The sequence below is a fragment of the Vicugna pacos genome, chromosome 10, assembly GCF_048564905.1.
Source record: "Vicugna pacos chromosome 10, VicPac4, whole genome shotgun sequence".
NCBI classification, from domain to species: domain Eukaryota; kingdom Metazoa; phylum Chordata; class Mammalia; order Artiodactyla; family Camelidae; genus Vicugna; species Vicugna pacos.
Window position 1 is genome coordinate 2,604,789 of NC_132996.1, and position 24,582 is coordinate 2,629,370.

Here is a 24,582-nt window from a genome sequence, read left to right on the forward strand (position 1 = left end):
TCTGGCCTCATAAAACTCACGTAAATTCTTATATTCATGCTGTCAAAGTTATTTTGGTTGTTGTATATTTCTAACTTTTGCTTGTTTCTCTTTTCCTTTTTCTCTCGTACCACCCTGTGAGCATGTTGGTGGGTCTGAAAAGGTGGGTTGTGCACACCCTGCATTGGAAATACCTACATTTCACTTCGTGCTGCCTCCATTGCTTTAAAAAGCAAAAACTTAACAACTGCCTCGATCCATTTATTATCCTAGTCATCTTATTATTTTCTAATGTTTTGGGATTTTTGCTTTGTTAACACATCACGCACTGGTGTTTGATACCTGTTAAAATCCTTGCTTGGAGGAGCCTGTTTGGTCCTCCTTATATTGGTCACAAATGAGCCATTATTAATTTTGCTTGTTTGTTTTGAGGAAGTGAGATGCGAATTGATTTAGGTGGCTTCTGAGGGATGTTTTTCATGGGTATATTCACTTGGAAAGACAAAGTCTGCAGTACCTTGCTTGATTCTGGCTTTTACTCGCACGCGGTTCCTGGCCGTCGCTGTGTAACGAGCCTGATGGCGCTTCCTGGCCGGCGGTCACTGGGGAGGACGTGGAAGGCTGGGGTGGTGAGCAGCCCACAAGGGGCGCTGTTGGAGGAAGCAGTTTTCTTTTGCCTTTGCCTTCCCAATGCCATTTACTTTACTTTGCCTTCATAAAGGGGCAGAACTGGGTCTAAAGTCCATGTCACTCTTTTGTTCCCTTTACGACGCTGGTTTCTCTCAGTATCAGGACAATGTGGCCTTCTGCTGAGTAGTTGGCTCACTTGGATCTGGTGGACACTGGGACCGCTAACGGGGACCGCAGCTTCCTCGCTGCTTCAGCCAGTGGGCATTCAGAGCCGGGTCTGTGGTTTGCTTAAGCAGCTGTGCAGGCCTCCCTGCAATAGCCTTTACTTTTAACCCATGTTGGCATTAAGTAGCTGACTCTGTGTCTGTTGCAGCTGACGTCCACCACTGACGGCCGTGTCGTTAGTTTGCGGTAGTGAGTCTCCAACACCCCAGTCAGCCGTGAAGGGAGATGCCTTGACCGACCTAGGACCTTGCATTTTCACACACACCCTGGTTTATCTCACCCGGGGAAGGGTTTGGCCACAACCGTCATGCTGGCCATGAGACCTTGTTTCTCCTTTCATGCTCTGGTCCAAATGTGGACACTTCATCCTTCACTGACTTGGTCTCTCCTGAGACAGGCCAGACTTTCTGAAAGAGTCCAGCACATTCTCGGGGGGAACAGAACAGAAGTAAGTGTCGCAAGTAGAAGGAGTCCAGGCCTTTCAGGTTGGCAAATGCAGGCTGGGATCAGTGATGGCCGGGCTGTGCCCTGGACACAGGCCTTTCCCATGGCTCCCGAGAGCCCAGGGGTCAGAGTGAGAACAGCATTGCCTGGGTTCCTCCATCATCATCTGCTCACTGGCAAGTGTGTCTGCTAGTTAGGAACTCCCCCAAACCTCGGACCCTTCAAAGTTCAGACCACGGGAGAATCTTGAGTCCCTTCTCCTGGGCCTCCTTTGTGAGAATCCAGTGCCTTCTGAGGTGACACTTGCCAGGAGATGCCTCCCCCTCCGGGGAGCTCCCTTTGGAGGACTGTGACTCACTGCACCTTGCTGTGAGCTTGTGGGGTTCCGGCCGTGGTCCCTGCAGAACCACACTTGAGACTGGCTTAGCGACGGAAATGACAAGACTGATTCCAGGGCAGGGCCGGGGGGAGGGAACAGGGGAAATTGAACGTGATCTCAAACACCTAGGTGGGTGCTGGTGCTGTTACGAAAATGGGGAGCCTGCGAGGTAACTTCCAGGAATCGAATTCCAGAGTAAATGGCGGACATGAGGCATTTTTAAGATGTCATATTTCATCCAAATTAGGACTTCAAAGAGGCACTCGCATCTATGAACCTGGGGCTCAGGTGAAGGAGCCGGACTACAGATACATGTTGGGAGTCGTCCTTCTTAGCTGGTGTTCACGGCCGAGCAGGTGGATGAGCTCATCTTGAAAGCTGCAGACTGAGGCTGAGTGGGGGCAGGGCTGTGCCTGGGTTGGAGGAAAGCCCAGACCATGCAGCTTTGGTGTGTCAATCAGCAGCTTTTGCGAATTCCAGAGCAATGGCATTTATCCTCAAGGGGCCGGGGTCTGGGCTGGGCCACCCAGGAAGAAATCTGAAAAAAGGGTTGTGGCCACGTGTGCGTGTCTTGGGACGATGCACAGGCTGTAGGATCCGGGAGGGGAAACTTCTCAGAAGGTAGAGTTGGAGTGGGGAGTGGGGAGAAGGTAGTCACACTCACATGTGAGGGAGGGAGGGAGGCCTAGGGAGTCCCTACCCTACCGGACTCGCTTTCCCATGAACAGAGGGCAATCATACAGAGTATCTGAGGTGAGAAGGGATGGGCGCTGGGAGAGGAGACAACCTGGAGAATGGTGCTTGGACAGTTCTGGAATAGTCTCCCTGCAAAGTAGAGTTAAAAAAAAACCTAGACTCTTAAGAATATTGATAGTGACCGGTAAGGAGGCAGTTGTTATTCTGGCCTCCTAAGGGTAAATCATGTATCCGTGGATACACAGAAGAATCAGGCAGTCTGGTCCGGGGGCTTGACCCTTACTAGGGGGAACAGTGCAAGTTTAAAGGGGGAGAAGGGCAGCGGAGGGAAACTTGCCAGGCCCCGTGTCAGGTACCAGTCGGCCGCCCTACTTGCGTGTTGCATTCACATCCATGCCTCCCAGGTGGGCGGTGGCAGCCCCCTTTTGCGGATTGGGAAGCCTTCTCAGAGGGGTTAAGGAATTGGTCCGTTTAGTGTCTAGTAAATGCTGTAGCAGGATTCAAGCTTGGCCTTGTCAGACTTCAAGGGCATGTTTTCTCTCCTAATTCCGGTACCTCCCTGTTGTGCCTGGAATGGTGAAGTGGGTCAGTTTTGGAGCCTTTCAGAAAAAGTGCGATTTAGGTGCCTCAGGACTGTTTCACAAAGCTCAGTGTTCTTTGATGGTTCGGAAGCACCGCAGTGCTTTACGCCCCACAGAGGTAAGGTCTTACTCCTTTGACGATGACGTGGTTGCAAATGACATGCAGGTGCAAAGCCAGACTTAGCAGCTTCTGAAGGGAAACTCTCCAGTTCTCCCTTTATCGGCTTTCTTCCACGGGATGTAACTGTGCTGCAGCGTAGGCCTGAGCTTTCCGTATGGAGTGAGGGTTTGATATCCAAAGTTAGCATAAAACGGTCAGATGGAGAAAATCGATGTTGACAATTTATTTTTGGGTTTCACTAGACAAGATATACTATCAGTTAGTGACCAATATAGCGAATGAAATTGAGTACAGAACATTGCATTTGTTACTTTGTATTTAGAGTTCTCTTACAGCATAAGTTTGCCTGCTTTCGAACATCAGCTCCACCGCCAGGGTGCCTATCAGTGTGTTGGTGTGATTGTATTTACACAATGAATGTAATCTGGGCTTCCTCAGCCTCAAAAACTCCAGTGCAGAATCACGGACTGTAGCCATCTCTTAGTCACGCAAATACTTCTAAAATTATATGATGCTAGAAAACAAAGAAGAGAGAGAGAGAGATTGCCTTTATCAAAATTCCTTTCAATTCTAACAGCAAACTGTTGTTGAGCAGCTCTGGTTTCTTTTGGATATGAATATATACATTTCTTTGCATGTAACCGGGGTTTTGGACTAGAACACCAAGTTCTTGCTGTCCACAAGCCACAAAAATAATAGCCAAATTGCACACGTGTGAAATAGTTTATTCTTTTTTCTGAGAAAGTATCCTTGAATTTGCGACTTGGGCTGTGATTTTTGCTTTTTGCTTCTCCCACCCCTCTTGTTATCTCTCACTCCTTCCCACGTGGTCGTGGTCTCAACGGAGGGGGCAAACACCCAGTTGGTCACCATGCAGTGCTGCTGTAGAGGGAGCCCATCCAAGACCTAAAGGACATTATCAGAGAGGACTTCCTGGAAGAAATGGGCTCTACATTCAGTTGTGAGGACAGAGTCAGCCAGGAGAAGGAGTCAAGAATGTGGCTCAGGTGGCAGGTGTAGCCCGGGCAGAGGCCTGGAGGCTTGTGGGGTGGGGACCCGGGGAGAGTGCCCTATGCGGTCCAGGGTGGAGGGTGCCCTGCTGGGGAGGACACTGGAGAGGGCCTGGGGTGGAGGGCTTTGGAAGAGGTTGGGTTTTACTAGAACTGACACCGGACGCAGCTAGGGTGTCAGGAGGAAGTGACAGGTACTCCTGGTTTTGCTTCTGATGTTCTACAGGAAGATGTTGTCGGGACGGGCAATAGCAGCACTGTCCATTTGTGACCCACCCCTTCATTCATTTATTCATAACATGCACACTTCTGATTGTGTAGGGGAGAGGGATGGACCCACAGTAGTAAGCAAACCATACTTGCCTCTTGCGAGCTTAGCAGTTTCAGAAGTTGACTCAGCGTAGAATGTTCTAGGAACACAGCAGGGGCACCTAACTAAAAGTGCGGGGGTTGGAGGCAGGGAAGGCTTCCTTTAGATATAGTGAAAATGAGTCTGGATGCGAGTGGGAAGTAGCAGGTGGTCAGGGGACCCCCGAGGTCACTGGGGAGCTGGGTACTGCAGTGAGGCTGGGCGATTAGGGGCAGGGGTGGGGCTAGCCCTGAAGGGTTTGAAGCAGGGGTGATGTAATCAAATTTGTGTTTTGGGAAGGCTGCTCTAGCTGTGTTTGTGTGTGTGCATTTGGGAACAAAGGGAGGGTTCCACCAAGTGAGAGGGTCATTAGAATACAATTCACAGGCTGGGAGATGACCAGTGGGAGAGGGGCATCGGGGCTGCCGGGACGGAAGGGGCAGTACAGATGCAGTATCTTCTTATGGGGAAGGCTTGTTAGCGGTGCCGCCCTAGAGGCGCCTTGTGGCTGGAAGAAAACAGATGGAAGCCGCCAGGTGGACTTTCCTCTTCTCTCCTTCCCTGCCTTCTGTGATGATCTTTGCTCAGCCAACATTTGGAACAAAAGAGCTAAGTTCCAGGGTAGCACAGGAGTTCGTTGAGCTCATTTGAGTGAGATCTTGTAGGAATTATGTGTGTGTTGAGATCTGCACGTTCACTTAATTAGAAATGCCTGGTCTTTTGCATTTCCATACGGGTTTTTATTCGTGATAAATTTGCCTTCTTGGTGAGAGAAAATTGAGTACAGCTACTGTTTTTCTCAAAAACAAAATCTTATCTTTAAAGAAATTTAATATTCAAAAGAATAGGAATATTTAAAAATGATAAAGTAAGGCTTTGGTGTAATTTCTTTGATTTCTGAGTTGATGTGGGGTTAGAGCCTTTGCATTACTTAATAGCACATTCTTGTCAGTATTTAAAGAGCTATTAGTGAGTGCCCCAGGCCCCACCTCTCAAAGCATCACTAAAGCTTGCTCTGAAATAGTGAGGTCATAAAGGTCTTGTTTGCAGAATCCAAACAGTTGTTTTATAATATGCAGCATAGCTCTCTTTATAAAATAACAAAAGGCTCAAAATTAAGAAATTGGAACATACTTGATTTTTTTTTAAAGCTGAAACATAAACATTCTTGTGCTAATGTTGTGACTGGAAATTTTGGAAAGACAACTCCTACAGTAATATTATGTATGTGAAATACATATATGCCTTTCATGTTTGAAAAGAAACTATGCAGTGTTTTTCGAAGTCAGGACCATTCCAGCTCAGATACTGGCAGTGATTGTTGCTGGTTTTCAATGGCATAGCCTAAATTTGCCTTCTTTGCTTTTTTTTTCTTTTTTTGCAGTGAGAGGTTTGAGTAGTGCTTTGCCAGCATGCTTTCGGGGCAAATTTGGGGCAGATGTCGTGCACCAGCAGTGAGACATTTCTGTGCATTTTACTTTCTGGACATCAACTGGCCGGGATGCTGCAGGAATCCCTGGTCCATCACCATTTGTCCTGGAGCTGTTCCAGACAGTGAATGACTTTCTGTGGCTTGGAGGTAAGGTGATCTGATGCAGATGACAAGATGTGTAGTTAAAGTGCTGTTACTTGAAATAAGAGGAAACCTAGAAAAATGGCTCTAAAATACAGGATGAGGGAGGAGAATTCTCTGAGCTGCCTGCAGTGGGGAAACTTCTCAGGTGACTCCCTCACTGTGTATCCTGTCACACTCCCTCACAGCCCTGCAAAGCAGTCCTTCTTAAGCAAGCATGCACTTTCTCAGAAACGTGCTGAATTTCCTTGTGCTATAAAGGAAAAGCCCAGCTGGGCTAACAAGCTAAGTCACAAATCTAAGTATAATAAATGTCGGATTACTGATCTGAGTTCTGCTGGGCTAACTCATAAATCTGAAGTTTAGTGTCAGTCTATTGGGCTAACGAGCTCAGTCACAAATCTAAGTGTGATAAGTGTCGGTTTACTGACATAAGTTCTGCCGGGCTAACTCGTAAATCTGAAGTTTAGTGTCAGTTTACTGGGCTAACAAGCTAACTCGTAAATCCAAGCTCAGCAAGTGTCAGTAACGTGATCTGTTCCAAATTGATAAGCTTCAGTGTACTGATTCCTTGCTTTTTGTTGTTTGAGCCTTATTGGCTAATAGCCCCATACTTGTAATTAAGCCTATAAAACCTCATGTGCAGGTCTTGGAGGTGCTCAGAGCTTCGGAGCAGAAGCCCCTCTGAGCCCGCCGGCGTAATAAATCTGAGTACTCCAACCCTCCAAGTGGTGCTTGTTTCTTGGCTGGCCTGTTGTTTCCGTAACATTTCCTCTGTTTGATGGCCTTTTTTAAAAGCACATCTTGCCCTTTGCTTAAATGCCATTCCTGTTAGTCACCTCTGACACATATTGTTCCAGACCTCATCCATAGATAGCTGCTAAATTGATGAACAGAATGTAGTATCTCCATGCAGTGGAATATTATTCAGATATAAGAATGAAAAAATGAAAAAGAAAAAGAAAGAGGAAGATGAAAATGGCCACCTGCTCTTGGAAATCCACCCTGACTGCTCAACCTGCCCTTTTCCTTTTGAATCTCCACCCATTATGCTCCACTCTACTCTTTTTGATAGTACTTACCACCTTCTGATAAACCTTAACATTTTCAAAAAAAAGAAAAAAGAAAAAGATGCAGATACCACTTCAACATGAACGAGCCTTGATAACAGCACGTTAAGTGAAAGGAACCAGACACAAACGGCCACATATTGTTGACTTCAGTGATCTGAAATGCCCAGAATAGGCATTTGCAGAGGCAGAGAGCAGGTGATGGTTGCAAGGGGCTGGGTGGAGGGGGGATGGGGAGTGACAGCTAGTGGACAGGGGGTTTCTTTTGGGATGATGGAGCATTCTGGAAATAGATGGTGGTGAGGGCTGCACAACCGTGAGTGTGCAGAAGACTGCTGGGCGCAGTCTCTGGGAGTGCCTGTTGTTGGGGCGGCTTTATTTTGTTCTCACCCTGCAATGTGAAGGGTCATCTTGTGCTGAGGCCGTTCTACTTGTGTGAGTGGTGAGACTCAGGGACTTTGCAGAGTCATGTTTCTTTTTCCCCCTTACTAAGTGTAGGCAAAAAAGGATTAAGCCTGAGAAAGTGCTCCATCTGCAGAAATGTCTTTCAGTTTTGCACGGTGTAAAAATCTTGAGAGCTTTTTAATCGTTGAGGACAGTCTGTGGGAGGAAACAGCCCGTGAAGCCTGGGTGAGACCCGGAAGAGCCGCGCTTCCCTCCCAGACACGGGTGGGGATTTCACACCGGTTCAGGCAGTGAAGGGCCCTGACCCGTGAGCGGAGTTGACAATCGTGAATATTTATGTGTATCCGCTGCTTCATCTTGGATATTAATTTCAAGCTGAGTCAGTTTGTGGCGGCAGCCTCATCCTACATCAGGAATTTATACTATCTGCTCTCTGAGGTGAAGACCAGACAGACTTGATTATTCAAGTCTCTCTTGAATTGATATCTCAGATTCCTTTGTCAAAAGCAAAACAGCAGAAATACAGACGTCCTTTAATGCCGATGTGACCTGAAGAGGGTTTAGTCTCTGTGCATCAATGGCCTTATCTGTGGGTAGGGAAGATGATAACAGAGCTTCTCTCAGAGGGGCTGGTGAGGGGAGAGTGAGAAGCACAAATGGAGGACTTACACAAGATGCTCATGAATGACTGGATTTAATGATCTCAGCCTCGTGAGGCCTCAGCGGCAGAGATGTCAGAACAGATCAGTCCCAGCCAGAGCTCGATCCATGTTGGCAGCTGTGATTATGGTCAGTATCACCCCTGTGGGTTATCAGGTAGTTTTAAGACCTGGTAATATGAATTCATGAATAATGTTAAAAGACTAGACATCTCAGATCCGGTTTACATAGTTTTCAAGATTTCCTCTGAGAAAAGGGTGTCTTTTTTCCCCAACTTAAATCTGAGTTGAGTCTGCAAAAGAATTCTGTAGTCTTCCATCTTTGTGCTTTAATTCTCCATTTCTTCAAAAAACGTTTTTAAATGGAGTTACTGGGGACTGAACTGAGGACCTCATGCATGTTAAACACGTGCTCTCCCAACTGAGGTATAATCTCCCCCCTACTTTTTTAACTTTACTTTCTTAGTATTCAGAGTTTAGAGGCCTCTAATTCTGTTTCTTGAGACTTGTTTATGAACCTGGAAGTCTATAAATAATGGGCAATACTTGGTTTATTAAAAAAATCAATAGAACATTCTGCAATCCATCCAAAAGGAAAAGCTCATTGACTTAAAATGCTTCTCCTTTATGGTGATTTCTACTATTTGGTCTAGCTTAATTTGTTAACAGCCATCCTCATCATCATAATGACCAAATTCGCCCTGAATGGGCACCGACCAAAGGCTAAAATGCTTTCCTCATGTTTTACTTCATAGCAGGTGTTTGAGGGTAGGTATCAGTGTCTCCTTTTCTGCAGCTGAGGGATTGAGAGATGGGGCAGCTTGTCCCAAATCACACGCAGTTGGCGGTGGCAGGCTTAGGGCTGGAACCCAGGGTGCACAGGATATCTTCTCAATTGCTCCTCTAATCAGCCTACTGATGAGTTGTTTCCCAAATTCCTGTGAGTCCAGAAATGGCCGATTTTAGTAATCTCAGCCTGAAGAGGCCTTCAAAGGAGAGACACCAGTGAGAATGTGAGACAGAGTGGCATAAATTAAAATTGTACATTTTCACAGGTGTTTTATTCTTGGCTAATGACTTAAAAAGTTAGTGTTATTTATTCTAGAGTTCTGCAAGCACTAAAAACACAATATTAAAAATGATTATAATGCAAAAGAAAAGTGAGCTTTGAAAGTCCAATGAGTCCACTGCTAATGACTCATTGATTGTTTTTCTCTAGTGGTGCTTATTGAGAGAAAAATTTACAAAGTCTGAATTGGTTTCATGTAGTTTTAGTATGGAAGGAAAAATTATCAGTGAATATTGAAAGTAAAATCTTGACTCTTTTCTTTCCTGTTGATGAAAATCTAAGTTGTTTTCATGGCTTAAATACATTTCCTCATTTGTGAAATTTGAGTAATATCGTTTACCTTGTCTGACTGTGAGAGTTAGACGCCTTGTATACAAAGCACCCAAGAGGTGCTCAATAAAAAAATGTGCTGTTACAATGACAGTTTAGGAGAATCAGCTCTGAATACTAAAAAGGGTGGCTTATTTCTGATACATATTCGATATGTATATATATGATATATATGAATATGATTTACAGTAATAAGGATTCAGTTGTCTTTTAGTGCAGTATGAAGTTTTGATGAAATCAATGTCATTCTTGTAAGATAGGGACTAGTTACATTGCCTTAAGCAGACAACCTTGAAGATTATTTACACAGAATGTGTATTTTTATAACTCAGAATTCATATTGCTGTGTAACCAACCACTAGAGCTTTTGAGTTTGTAGGAATATGACCACAACCATTAATTAAGAAAAATCAACATTAAATATTTTCAGGAAATGAGCTTATCTCTGTTGTGATTGAAGAAAATTTTGATTTTTTTCTGTACTCTTAATAGGTTTTAAAATATCACAACATTGATTTGACATGTCACTTTTTAAATGGTGAGAATAAAGCTCAAGCTGTTTTAATACATAAATTAATCTTTTTGCATTTCAACAAAATGATATGATTTCCTGACTCTTTGGGAAGACTATTTTGCAAGATACTTATATTACCTACTGTTCGAAAAATGCAGAAGTGACTTTTATGAATATAGGCCTAGTACAGTTCTGTTGGCACTTGACATAGTGCAAGACATGAGGACTAGGAGAGCTTTGCTGCCGATGGCCAGGAGGACAGATCCCAGGTCTCAGTCTCCCCTTCTGTAAAATGAAGAGGCTGGACTGGATTCTTTCCTCTTTTAAGATGTGTTTCCATATGCCTATGTCTTTTGTTTATATTCAGGAGTATTATCAATTTCAGATTAAATGCTGAATACCACTCTCTTCCCCGAAGCAGAATTCAGTATGTGCTAGATAAGCTTTCAGTTATCTAATTCTTCTTTCTTTCTTTTTTTAAATTTTATTTTATTGAATTATAGTCAGTTTACAATGTTGTATCAATTTCCAGTGTAGAGCACAATTTTTCAGTTATACATGAGCAAGCATATATTCGTTGACACATTGTTCTTCACTGTGAGCTACCACAAGATTTTGTATATATATTTTCCTATGCTATACAGTATAATCTTGTTTATCTATTCTATATATACCTGTCAGTATCTACAAATTTCAAACTCCCTGTCGGTCCCTTCCCACCCCCTTCCTCCATGGCAACCACAAGTTTGTATTCTATGTCTATGACTGTTTCTGTTTTGTATTTATGTTCATTTGTCCCTTTCTTTTCTTTTTTAGATTCCACATATGAGCGATCTCATATGATATTTTTCTTTTTCTGGCTTACTTCACTTAGAATGACATACTCCAGGGACATCCATGTTGCTGCAAATGGCGTTATGTTGTCATTTTTATGGCTGAATAGTATTCCATTGTATAAATATACCACCTCTTCTTTATCCAGTCATCTGTCAATGGATATTTAGACTGTTTCCATGTCTTGGTTATTGTAAATAGTGCTGCTATGAATATTGGGGTACAGGTGTCATTTTGAAGTAGGATTCCCTCTGGCTATATGCCCAGGAGTGGGATTCCTGGGTCATAGGAAGTCTATTCCTAGTCTTTTCAGGAGTCTCAATACTGTTTTCCACAGTGGCTGCACCAAACTGCATTCCCACCCCAGTGTAGGAGGTACCCTTTTCTCCACAGCCTCTCCAGCATTTGCCATTTGTGGACTTTTGAATGATGCCCATTCTGACAGGTGTGAGGTGATACTTCATTGTAGTTTTGATTTGTATTTCTCTGATAATTACTTATAATGAGCATTTTTTTCCTATGCTTATTGATCATTCATATGTCTTCATTGGAGAATTGCTTGTTTAGGTCTTCTGCCCATTTTTGGATTGGGTTGTTGTTTTTTTCTTACTAAGTCATATGAGCTGCTTGTATATTCTGGAGATCAAGCCTTTGTCAATTTCATCTTTTGCAAAATTTTTTTCCGATTCTGTAGCTTGTCATTTTGTTTTACTTAGGTTTCCTTTGCTGTGCAAAGCCTGTAAAATTAATTAGGTCCCATTTATTTATTCTTGCTTTTATTTCTATTGCTTGGGTAGACTGCCCTACGAGAGGATTTTTGAAATGTATGTGAGATAATGTTTTGCCTATGTTTTCTTCTACGAGGTTTATTGTATCTTCTCTTATGTTGAAGTCTTTAATCCATTTTGAGTTTATCTGATTCTCGTTTCTGATCCTACAGGCAATTTTTGTGTTGCATCTTTCCAGGCAACCTGGAAGATCTTTTTAGCCATATGTGGCGCTGTTGCACATTCTTAGAGTCTTAATTTTCCTGTTTGTAAAAGAAGGCTTAAACAACGTTATTTTATTTTGATTACTTTGCTTAATGCTTCAGGATAGCACAATGTCCATTGTGTCTGTCTACCTGGAAAAATTATTATACTTAGATCTTACTTTTATTCTGTCATCTGACTGTGAACATTTCAGACTTGCTGTGCAAAAAATGGCAAAATCGGACTTTTCTTTCAGTGTTAGAAACCAGTGAGCCAGGATTTTATTAAACAGCTAGAAGCGGCCTCTGGAGCACCTTAAAGCTGAAAAGTGTACTGAGTTCCCTGAGTATGGACCCCGCAGCTGTGTGTTAATTGGTGGGAGGTGATTTGGTATATATAGGAACGGGTGTAGCTTTGCATGCACGCCCTGCCACTGAGACACGTGAACCCGAGTCAGTTCATTCTGTTTTTCCCTCGTCCGTGTGATGGGGATGCTCATATCTGCTTTGTAGAATTGTGAGAATTAGAAATTATGTAAAGTGTTTAGCACAGTGGGTATCTCAAGAGGGCTCATAAACTTTAGCTCCTGTTTTGTATGAAGCCATCATTTTATAGTCTTTGGCAATTTCTAAGAAATAGCAAAATAAGAAAGCTGGTTTAATGATGAAAGAGATTTGAAGAGGTTCCATAGTTCCTATACTCATAATTTAGCATCAGCAGAGTCAGGACCATTACAAAGTCACCCTGAACCAACGTTAAGCCACAGAATTTTTTGTTAAGTAGTATACGTTGGGGCTTAAAGGGACCCAATACTTATACAAATGTTTTCTCCAGCAGCCAACTGACAAATGACACAGAAAAGCAGGCAGGCGATTAACATCTCCTTTATTACTGAGGAAGCCATGTTCTCCATGAACTTCAAGGCTGTGGGAAAATGGCTGTCATGGTACTGTGTCCCAGAACTAGAGACTCAACCTGTCCCAGGTAGCTCTGGGCCACAGTGAGACTTCCCTTGACAGGATCTGCCCCATCATGCACAGGGCTGTCCTGCCATGGAGCTGAGCATCCCGGGTACTTCCCCAGGGTGGCCAACAAAGGAGAGGAAAGAAGGTTTTCACATGCCCTGCTTGTCTCCCGGATTCACAGCTCACTCTGTTAGTGTGACAAGGGCTAGCGGTGCGCCAGGGGTCAAGGGTGTGAAGGGAGAAGCACTCTCCGTGGCCCAGAGGAGTGGGGAGGAGGCATCCCCTCTCGCAGTTGAAACAGGTGGTGGGGTGGAACAGGAGGGTGCTCCCCAAGAGTTTATAAAAGGAGAAATAGGGGTTTTCTTTGGGACTTAGTTGAGCCGGGAAACACTGACGATGATTAGAAGGAGACTTGTAAATCACTTTAATATTAAGTTAACATTTGTTGAGCACCAAAAATATGCTACATTCTTTTCTGAGCATTTTATAGAAATGAATCCTTCAATCTTCAAAACAAGCGAGTAAAAAAGGTTTGATTGTTATCCCAGTTTTACAGTGTGGAAATTGAGGCACACAGAGGGTAAGCAAGTTGGCCAAGGTCACGGAGCTAGTAAGTGGCAGAGCTGGGATTTAAACCCCAGCTGTCTGGTTTCCAGGCTCCCAGAGATGGGCTGTGAGTGTTTAGAGGTATCTGCATGCATGGGTCTCTGTAATTCTGTACATCAGTTACCCCAGAAAAGACAGGGGAAGTAGAGTTACACAGGTGCTCACAGTTGTGTCTCAGCCACTGTCCAGGAGAGTGCACCGTGATTAACGTTGTTTTCCAGGCAGCATGTCTGTTTGTATAACATTGAGTTGACCTAGAAGCCCTCCCTACATTGCTTCTCTCCATGATTGCCATATGACCAGCTGCCCGTAATTGAGCTGTTGAGGAGAAAATGTACTGATGGTTGAACTCCGAGATTTCAGTTTGGTTCATAGTTTGATGTCTCCTGTTACATTAATAAGTTAAACGTCTGGTTTTCTTGCATCAGTTTGGTTAATGTGAGACCAGTCCATTGGAGCCCAGGGATGCTGATGGTATAATTTCTGAGCACGTTGTGTCACTTCTACCCATGCAGACCTGGCTGGAGAGTGCCCCCCTTCCTCGCTGATTTCTCCCGACAGCAGCGTCCTCTCCCAGCCCTGCACGTGAGGCTGGGAGCTGTCTGAGTAGGCCAGACAGTCAGAGGCAAACTCTACAAATCAGAAAATGATGAAGTACCTGGAAGTGGGTTTAATAGAAGAAAAGGGCTTCCAGGTCATCCAATGGACTCTTCGAGGCCGTTTGTTGAAAAGCTGCCCACTGTCTTTGGTTAAGCTACCTCTTTGCTGTTGAAAAGTCTGGATTAGATGAAAGGATTATAAAAAGCAGAAAGGAGTGATTTCAGGTGGTCCATCCACACTGGTGAGAAGTGATGGGTGACCCGCCTGTGTGAGGCATAGACAGAGTCTTACAAGCTTCATAAAACAGCTTTAAAAGCTCTGCCATCTGAGTGCACTTCATTTGGGGTCTAGTTCATCACTGGTCGCGCTGAGAGAGCAAATAATTGATGATGACAGAAAGGACACGGAGGCATCATAAAGGTCTCAGTCATGTTCCCTGTTTAAAGGATGTGGCAGAGTGTAATATATTTGAGCTGGTTATTCACTGAACAGTTTTGAGTGTTTTCTGGGACTCCCTAGTGCCCCAAGGTTCCATGCAGCTGGGTGTCCCCTCAGTGCAGCTCTGTCAGCGCTTGCCCTGGGCTGACGTGGTGTCACGGGGAGCAGGGCGGTCAGCGTCCCCGGCTCCTCCGAGCTCCGTCTCCTCATCCACAGAGCTGGGTTTCTCACCCCTATCTACGTTGTAGGGTTGCTGAGACTCATACGTGATGGTTGTCAGGTGTGATTTGTGGTTGTACCTGTGTTCGGCATATAGTCAGTATTTGACAGAAACACTTGTTTATTTTATTATACTTGTGGCTCCTAGATTGCAGTGGTTTTTAACCTGCATTTTTTATAACTTTATTCTTATATATAAATAAGCACTTATTTTTATTTATTTTTATGTATGTACTGGGGACTGAAGCCAGGACATTGTACATGCTAAGCGGGTGCTCTACAACTGAGTAATACACACCCTCATTGTCTGCACTTAAAAATAAACATTTCAATACACAAAATAGCTCTTAAACACCATCATGGGACCTAGTCTCTGTATAGACAATTGAACACGTATTCTAATTCAATAAGAATAAATGTTGGGGCATATCTTTCTGAATGTGTTAATGTGCTTAAAAACGATCATAGCTAGTGATAAACACGAATCTTTGATGCAGTACTTCTTAGGGTCTGTTTTGCCATCATGGGAAATTACATTCTACAGAGAAGGCTAATTGGGTCTCTTTGATAGTTGGATGGTTTACCAGAAGACCAAGACTTTCAAAACCTGACAGTTTTGTATTTTAAACTAACTACAAATTTATCTTCTAGAAGTTGGAAGTCCTAAGCTTGTGAAGTGCCCAGTAATACAGTGTTTATCTGCGTCATTGTCTGAGTGAATGTGTGTGTGTGACTTCAGGAAGGTAGAAATAAGTTCCATATAGTCTTCTGATACATTTCTCCTCCAGCTCAAGGTGTAGGCATATATTTACACAAATAAACTGATATTCTTTTGTCATTTGGCATATTGGTGGGAATACGAGGTTCTCATACATGTTTCAGAAGGTTTGGGGAGCATAAGCTTAGAAAACGGGAGGAAAAAGGCAGGGAGGCACTTCACACATTGTGCAGGATATGAGAAACAGTAGCTTTTCTTTTATCTTCTAAAGCAAACTGGCACTGAATTGTAACATACTATTACTCAGGATTGCTTTTCTGATCAGATGCAAGTACCTCAGATTTTTCAAGGCAACATGAATGATTAAATGTGTTTAGCAGTTATCTTAAAAGTAGTTTTATTTTCCAAGTAAAAGGCTATAGCCTGTTCCTTCTTCCAGCGGTACAAGAAGTTCTCATTGATCAATGTACATAATCTATGTGCTTAGTTTTGGGGGGTTTTTTTTTTTAAGTGCTTGTTTCATTGTGGTGTGAATGAATGTTTAAAATTTCTGGATTTTGATCTTTAGAACATGTTGCTCTATCAGAACTGTTAAAAATCTGATTAGTCTTTTGTCCTTTGGTGGGGCTCCCTATTGATTTCTGTTGTCTGTTAAAGAGGGAAATGCTTCCTCTAGCCTGCAGATCATTAAGTGAATGGTTTGCAGTGTGCCTTTAAACTTCTTTGAATGCGTTGAGCATGTTTGTCCAGTGAATTTTTAATTGACTCAAAGTAATGACATTGCTTTGATTCTTTGGCTTTTGCTCATCTCAAGAATTTGAATTCTCTGTTGCATTTTGTATATGTGTTCACAGGGGAAGAAATTTTGCTTTTTTTTTACACAGGTGAATTTTCCTGTCTCCTCTGAATGTCTTCTGTAATTAATACGGCGAAAATCTGTTATTGCAGTGCTTTATTATTTCATAAACTATTTTTTGTCTTAATCAGAAACGATGACAAAGAGTGATAATAAAAAATATGAAAACCTTCCTTCCTTTGAAGAATAGAAAAGAGGTGGTCAGGCTCACGCATGCTTTGTGCCTGACACACTTACTCTCATGTCATTGTGTATCATGATTCGGAGATGGAGCTGCTTCAGGTTTGTAGATTTTTATTTGAACATTTTTGTTGAATTCTTTCTTCAGGCTGTTTCCTGTTGGGCTTGTGGAAAGTGTAGAAGAAGGGAAACAAATGCTTTGTTTTGTTTTCAGGAGACCTGAGTTACTGATGAGAAAAGAGTTGAGGGTGGGCTGATGAAAAGACACTCCCTCTCCTCCCGGCTGAAATCGATGAACAATGAAATCAATTAGGTGTATCGGTATTTGACCAATAGAATTCAGCGAGCCCAAACTGGCTAGTTATGCCCAATAGAAAGTTCTGAATACACCTGCAGAATTAGATGCTTTACCACATAGAAGCAGCTTAGAGCAATTAGAAAAAATCAGTCCTATGATGAGATATAAAAAGATAATAATATCTTTTATTTCTGAAACTTTACTACGTTAAGTTGTGTAGAGCTAAAATTAAGTTCCAAGCACCAGGAGTTAAAAGTGTGACTGGTTCTGTGGGATCGTTATTCAGGGAGGTGTCTAGATCCTGCTAGAGTGGCTGAAGCTGGCAAGAAAAGTGCCAGAGCCAGGATTTGTCATCCCAGGGTGTTCTCCATAATGGTTCCATGTGGGAGCCCATGATTGGGTTAACAAATTATAACAGACCCCAGCCCCCGTCAACTTTAAGAAGAAAAACTGTGCTTAGTAACTGCTTTGCAAGCAGGGGCCTGTGCATCCTCACTCCTGTCTCCTTGCCGTAAAAAGCAGAGACAATGATTTGCTTGCATAGTTGAGGTTTTAGATAGCACTCTGCTCATTGCAAAGCAAGGACCCAGGACCTCAGCTATAACCGCTGGGCTTGTGTGCCGTTAGATAGTCTATTATCCCCAAAACAAGGACCTGGCTGGTCTGGTGGTCTGCTGTGTAATGAACATGACTGAAGAATGTATCTTGTTCCCCTCAACCCATGACGTCCCTAAAGATACACTAAGCCTTTGTACTCAGTTTGCATTCTACAATCTCTGTCTCATCCTGTTTTTCCCCAAGTTCCTGCTTACTATCACACAACTGTTAATGACTTTTTCCTTTGATTATACACAATAAATATGGGAGCATTTGAGAGGCTCATGGAGTTGGCTCCCTACTCCCTCTCGATCTGTTAACTTTTTCCACATTTTCTTGAGTAATTCATTCCGTGTCTGTAAGACTTCTGCCAGCCAGAACCCACAGTTCCAAGTGAGAAGGATGCAGGCTTTATCTCTCCTACCCGAGGGAGAGAGAGAAGAAAATTGAGATCTGCTCCCCCGTGGTCCCCTCCTGCCCCAGGGCCACTCCAGTTCACCTGCAGCCTTCTAGCCTCTGCTCACAGGGCCTCTGTCCCAGGACTGAACGCAGCCTTTTATTCTCTTGTCAACATTTCCTATGCCTTTCAGAAGTTGGTCTCTTCTCTGCAGTTCCACCCTGGCAGATGTGATGGTGGTCAGCGTGCTGGTGGGCAGTTACTTGGGGACTCCCAGGAGCCATGCTGATTCTCCTGAGTCTCTCATTCGGGGTTACAGAACTTTCGAGCACCAGAGGAAGCCCATTCACGTGAAGCCAGCACAGCATTGCATCACTTTCATTTTATTTTTGAATTTTCAGTGGAGAAATCATTTGTAGCAAACTCTTCCAGATTTTCTGCTGCCTGCTTTCCTCACCACCATTTCCTTGTTGGCTCTGGTGCTTGTTTTAAGACCCAGGTTTCTTCTCTGGTCATTTCTAGCAGCTGGGCTTGCCGAATCCTTGATCTGGATTTGAAGCAGAATTCTTCTTCGTGATGTCAAACTGATTTCCCTTGTCATTTCTGAATATTTCGTGTACACTCAGCAACTGTTTCACGTGAAATGCTCTTGTCCAATTTCGGTTAACTCACATTTGCTGATCTCCTGCTTTCATGCTGAGGGCAGTTTCTTCCTGTAATAAAAGTTAGCAATTTGCATTTACTATGAGAAGGTACTGGCCCGAGGTGCTTTTGTTCTTAACGTTATTAATACAACTCACCGATTAAAATGTACTGCTGTTTTCACTCTATGCCGAGAATTGTGCATTCCAGTCAATCTTAGAACATTTTCAACCCCCCAATAGGAAGCCCCTTACCCATAAGCAGTCATTCCCATCTTCCCTATCCTCCCCCAGCACCAGGCAGTCACTCTTCTCTATCTGTGCATTTGCCTGTCCTGGACATTTCATGTATATTGAGTCACTTCATGTAAATGGAACCGTCTATTGTGACTGAATTCTTTCACACTGAGTAACGTTTTCAATGTTTCTCCACGTTTGTCCACTTTGTGGCCTGTCTCAATACTCCTTGCTTTGCTATTGCTGAATAACATTCCACTGTATGGCTTGGCCCCTCTGTTTACCCATTCATCACGTGATAGACATTTGGGTCGTTTCTGCTTTTTGGCTGTAATGAATAATCGTGCCATAAATATTCCTTTAGGAGTTTTTATGTGGAAATTTGCTTTCATTTCTCTTACGTGTGTCCCCAGGAAGCAGAATTGCTGGGTCATTCAGAAACCAAATGTTCAACTCTCTGAGGACCTGCCAGGCTGTTTTCCAAAGTGGCCACGCTGTGTTACAACCTCACCAGCAAGGGCTGCGTGCTCCGCTTCCTCTGTGTCCTCGTTAGTGCTTGTTACTCTTTTTCTGATTATAACCTATTGTAGTGAGTGTGAAGCGGTTTCTCCTAGTGGTTTTGACTTGGTTTCCTTTACAGCTAATGATATTGAACATCGTTTCATTGTGCTTATTGGCCATTTTTACATTTTCCTTTAAAAATACCTTTTCAGATCCTTTATTCATTTTTTAATTGATTTGCCTTCTTATTGTTGAGTTGTTGGAGCTTTTTTTATCTTGGAAATACAAATTCCTTATCAGATAAATGATTTGAAAAAATTTTCTCCTGTGCGTTGTTTTTCACTTTCCGGATGGTATCTTTGAAGAAAAGTTTTAAATTTTGATGAACTCCAGTTTATCTGTTTTCTTTGTTCCTTGTCCTTTTGGGGTCATATTTAAGATATGAGGTATTTTATTTAAACTTTTATATATAAAATAACTGAATTCTTTGGACTGTTCTAGGAGATGGGTGCTGCTGTTCTCCTGAGTCTATGGATGAGGAGACTGAGATGCAGAAAATTTCACTGAATATCAGTGTCACAGCTACCCAGCGGTGCTGTGGGATTTCAGGCCCTCTTGTTTGTCCCCAGCATCTGTGCTCTTCATCACCATGCTCTACTCCTTCCTGGAATCGTTAATGAAAATCTTTCCTTCTTTGATTTCTTGTTAGATTTATTTTCTCATTGGGGACCTCATCTTCTCATTTTCCTTGCAGAGCTCAGTATAGGTTTATTTTAGGTCTCATGTAGGCAGAAGCATTGCTATCATTTAACTTTTTTATTACTCACTCTGCAGTGATGGCTGTTGCTAATTGACCTAATCAAGTCATGCTTAAGTCTTTCCTGCTCATGACACTAAAAACAGTCATGACTTACAGAATGCTCAAAGAAGAAAGTACTTGATTGATTTTATTTTGCTAACCAATCAAATAAAAGCTCCAGTGTTGACATATAGTATAAGCCCTGTAGAACAGGGTCATTGTCTTCCTTGTGTTTCATTTGTTTGGTCAAAGTGTCTGGATAGCGCCTTGTTGTCCAGCAGTTTTGTGAGGATACGGTGCTCGTGAATCATTGTAAGGACAGAATTTTGACAACAGACTGTGTTGTTCATTTCACAAGGGATAAGATAATATAAAAATACTGCTCAGATCTATTTTAAAACTAAGGTTGGAATTTTGAGAAGAGTTCGAGAAACCATACAAAGATCTATTTCACTAATTTTAGATCTATCTTAGACACATTATGGTTACATAGCAGACTAACTTACCAACTAGATTTGACAAGAGGGGTGTATTATTGATTATTTGTTTTAGTTGAAATATTCTAACTGGAATAAAGTAATCAGTGCCCATAAATGAACAAATGTAACTTTGTATTTCTATGCAATATGGGCAGACCTCATACATTTATATATAATATATATGGGTGTGTGTTTTAAACTGTCTTTCAGTGTTTTTATAGTTTTTCAGCAATGTTGTAACTTTAGAATTCTTCTAAGAATATCACCCCCGTATCTAGTGCAGTTTGTACTCTGTATCCTGTCATATGCATGGAATCCCACTGCCCCTCAGTGAGGAATTTCCTCTCCTACTGTGGTAGTAGCAGAGCTACAGGGACAGGGATTTCTAGGCCTTTGCTCTCCATGTGTTTGAAGTTGGCTGTCAATCACGATTTTCCCTTTCTTGGGTTTTAATTTTTCAATTAGAATTTTTGAAAGTAACTATTAATGTGTTGCAACAGGCTCCCTAGAAACTTGCTGCGTTTGTGCTTTCCAGTTTTCAATTTATGAAAAATGTATATGCACTCTTCTTTTTAAGTAGTCCTTTTTCACTAGATATTTGTTTACCTCTTTATAGTTAATTTATTTGCCAATGAATGAATCGGTGTTCATGTTTTAAAAGATACATTACTGTTTTATTTCTTATTGTAACAGTTATATTCATTGTAGAGAATTTACAAAATAAGGATAAACACAGTAAATAAGTTAAAAATGGCCTGTAATCTCCTCACCTGGAGATACAGGTGTAAGTTTTGAAATTGAGAATTACAAGCCCTCTCACGTTGTTCTACTTTTTCAAGATCGCTTCGGTTACTCAGACCCTCGAATTCCCATGTGATTTGTAGCAACAGCTAGTCAGTTTCTGCAGAGGAGCCCGCTCGGATTGTGATCGAGACCACGTTGAATGCACGGATCACTCTGGGGAGCACTACCATCCCAAGAACATTGTCTTCTGCCCCAGGAATATCTGTGGTGTGTCTGTCCAGGTATTCAGGTCTACTTTAAATATTTTCAACAATGCTTTGAATTTACAGAGTATTATTTTACTTTTTTTTTTTTTTTTGCCTTTATACTGAGGACAAGTGTGTAAGGCACTGGGATCAGAAGTGTATTTGAGCCCCGCCCCTTGCTGCCACCATCGTCTCTGAGCTCTTGCTTCAGCCTCTGTACAATCTTGCACAAAATAGGACGTCAGTAACTCTCTCTTGAATTAATGATTATATGATTGTTGGATGGTGCTTAAGAGTCTTAGTAAAGATTTTTTTTCCAAGCCTTTCCCCTCTTCTTAACTATGCCCTTTCTCTTCTTAAACTCCAACCTGGGCTTCAGCCTGCCTGTGGCATTGATTTTCCCTGTCTGTAGACTCTTCCTTTCACTGGTTCACGATGTTACATGTGGGCTGTGGAAACTTGCTAGATGTCAAGAAAGAGCAAATCCATTGCATGCTAGTATTTTTAGAGTGTGGTAATCTTATCTCGATTGAAATTAAATCAGGCTGACCCCCTGAGCCCTCCGGTGAGCTGTTTTCGCCTTCCTACAGGTGATACTGCTCTGGTTGCTGCATGTGCCCTTCCCCCAGCCTTGGTTTTGGAGTTGAGTAAGTCACCATCAGTGGAGCCCTCTCTTTAAAAGGTGAAGAGAACATTTGCTCCTTCTCCCTGGATGAGGACTTGGATGAGATGAGGTACCAGATAAATAATAGAGCCCCAACTCATTCTGACCCCCGTTCTTTCCGTTCCTTTCTCCAGGGGAAAAGAGTACAATTCAACAGTATAAAGATTGATTGTGAGCTAATGAGATAGACAAGACAACCGAATATCTATTAAATATCCTTTCATGCCAGAAACAAATGTATTATACACCCAAAAAGCACACAAAGCACTGTAGTACTGTGGCTATAAACGTGGGTCCGAGTTCGAGTCCTGCTCTGGAGTGACCAGTCCTGTGAGATGGAGAACTGGTAGGTCAGCTTAGCCTCTCCCGGACTTGCTTTCTGTCCTGCAGAGACGGGGCTTGCTAGGCGTCCCCCCCCCCGTAGAGGTGCTGAGGGGTGTAAATGACACGCGTTGGCAGCCCGAGCAGAGCTGCTCGTTCCTCGTAAGTGCAGGATCGCATAGCTTTTGCGGTGACGACTTTATGACCGCCCCGTGTAGACTCTCAGTGCTCCGAAAGGATGCCTTGTGGTTTGGAGATGGGATTCTCACTTCTGTAAATACCCAAGGATTGTGTTTTTGGGCCTTGCTGATTTGAAACTATTCTTTAGAAAGTACATATTGTAGATTTTTTTTCAAGCATGCATGATTTTTTCTTTTAATATTTATAGTTCTACTCTAATCTCTTGGTGTGATTTTTCATGGAATGAAGGAAATAATCCTAAGTTACCTGCTTATTCACACTTCTCCGTGGTGGTTTTCCTCCCTGACTGAGAGAGGGTTTTGCATAGGAAATTTACTTTGTTCCCCTTTTCTTGGAGTCTGTCTGTCTACCCATCTCTCACCTGTCAATCTGTCCATTTACCTACCCACTCATTCTTCTGACTTGTTCCAACAATCATTTCAGGCAGCTTACAGAATAACAGATACCAAATAAGCAGGTGAGAAAATGGAGCCAAGTTCAGACAGTGAGGCTAGGAGGCGAGTCTGTGTGAGGGTTGCAGGAGTGAGATACACGCGTCTGCCCTGTGACTTATAAGATCGACAACAAGTGTGTGCCTGAGGCTCCAAGCAGACACAGGGAAACAGGGTTTGTGGGAGATGCTCACTGGCTGTGAAATAAATAAGTGGCTTAGCAGAAACTCAGCCTTTCCAGCTACTAAGGCTTAGGAGAATATTTTGAGTGTCTTGCATCGTTTCTTTTGTCACAGTTCTAGATGTAGTTGGTTACATTCTATACCTGGAAATTTCTCCAAAACTGCTTCCCACGTGAGTCCCATGGCTCGGGAATGGGGTGGTGCTGCTCATTGATGGGGGTTGGCCAGAAACGGAAAATGACAGCCTCAAAGGAGCCTGGGATTTGTCAGTCATGTTTTCTCAGTGCTGTTGACTTCAGAAAATGCTTTCACTGTTTCTCTCCATTTGAGGCGGCAACGTGTTCTCTTACCAGCATCAGGAGCCACGGGATGGTAGGGGTGACTGCACTACCGTCAAGACAGCTGAACTGGTCACTGCAGGCGTGTTGCTTTCAAGTAGTGCATTTCATGTTCTTTAATAGAAGGTTTCAACAGGAAGTTAAATAACTGAGTTAATTAACATTTAATAAATATGATGCTTTGTTGAAAAGACAGTTATAGGCACATTATAAGCTGTGAAGGATTTAAAAACGGTTTCATTACTGAAATTTCAGTAGGGAAGATACAGAGTTTATCTTATTTATGCCTCTCTTTTAAAGTAAAAAGGAAACAAGACAGAAAAGGCAAAAGATGCTTTCTGTTCTTCCTGTCTTTTTGCAGGCGCCCTCACCTCCAGTGGTATAAATCCAGACACCAGCACTGACACTGGCCGTGCTCAGAACTGCCTCAGCCCTGAAGGCACAACTGACAAATAGAAGGGGTCACGCCCTGTTACCGCAGGTGCTCTCACTTTGTGGGTCCTTATGTAACTGCGCGGTGTTAGTCAGGATCGCCCGTTCTACATTGTGTGGCGCTGCTGCCGTGTCTCCTAGTTACTTGTTTCCATAAGTACACGTGTATTATTCTCCAATGTGCTGTACTACACATCTAAAAATGCTTTTTTCAGATGAAAAATAATGTGTATTTAATATAATAATTCTGAAAACAGGGGCAAAAGAGGCTATCCTGGTCCCACTAGTCAGAGATAATAACTTACACTTTAACATCTATTTTCTGTTCATTTCGTCAGTGTGTATCACCTCTGTCATAAAAACCAGCGAGCACTCTGTGCCTGTTTACTGTGAGGAGACCTCCATTTTCCATTCGGCTTATTACATATTTTTCTACAATATTCTATCTCCCCTGGCATGATTTTTAATGACCAGTATAGCAGTCTGTCTTGTTGAGACAGCGTCCATTTTACTTCGGACTTAAACTTTTAAATTCCAAGTATACTTAACTGAAATACTGAAAAGAGAACAGCGGTGGTACAGAAAGGACCTTACCTCCCTTCCCCTTATTTCCTGAGAGTAAAAGCTGTTGACAATGTGGTGTATATATTTCAT

At 42.8% G+C, this 24,582-nt stretch overlaps 1 long non-coding RNA gene across 1 annotated transcript; it reads left to right on the forward strand.

The window, feature by feature from the left end:
* Nucleotides 1-5,854: 5,854 nt before the first annotated feature.
* LOC140698909 (uncharacterized) lies at nucleotides 5,855-21,282 on the forward strand. The gene is made up of 3 exons (XR_012076916.1): nucleotides 5,855-5,993; nucleotides 16,373-16,523; nucleotides 21,210-21,282. It is a non-coding gene; the product is annotated as an uncharacterized lncRNA (long non-coding RNA).
* Nucleotides 21,283-24,582: the final 3,300 nt, after the last annotated feature.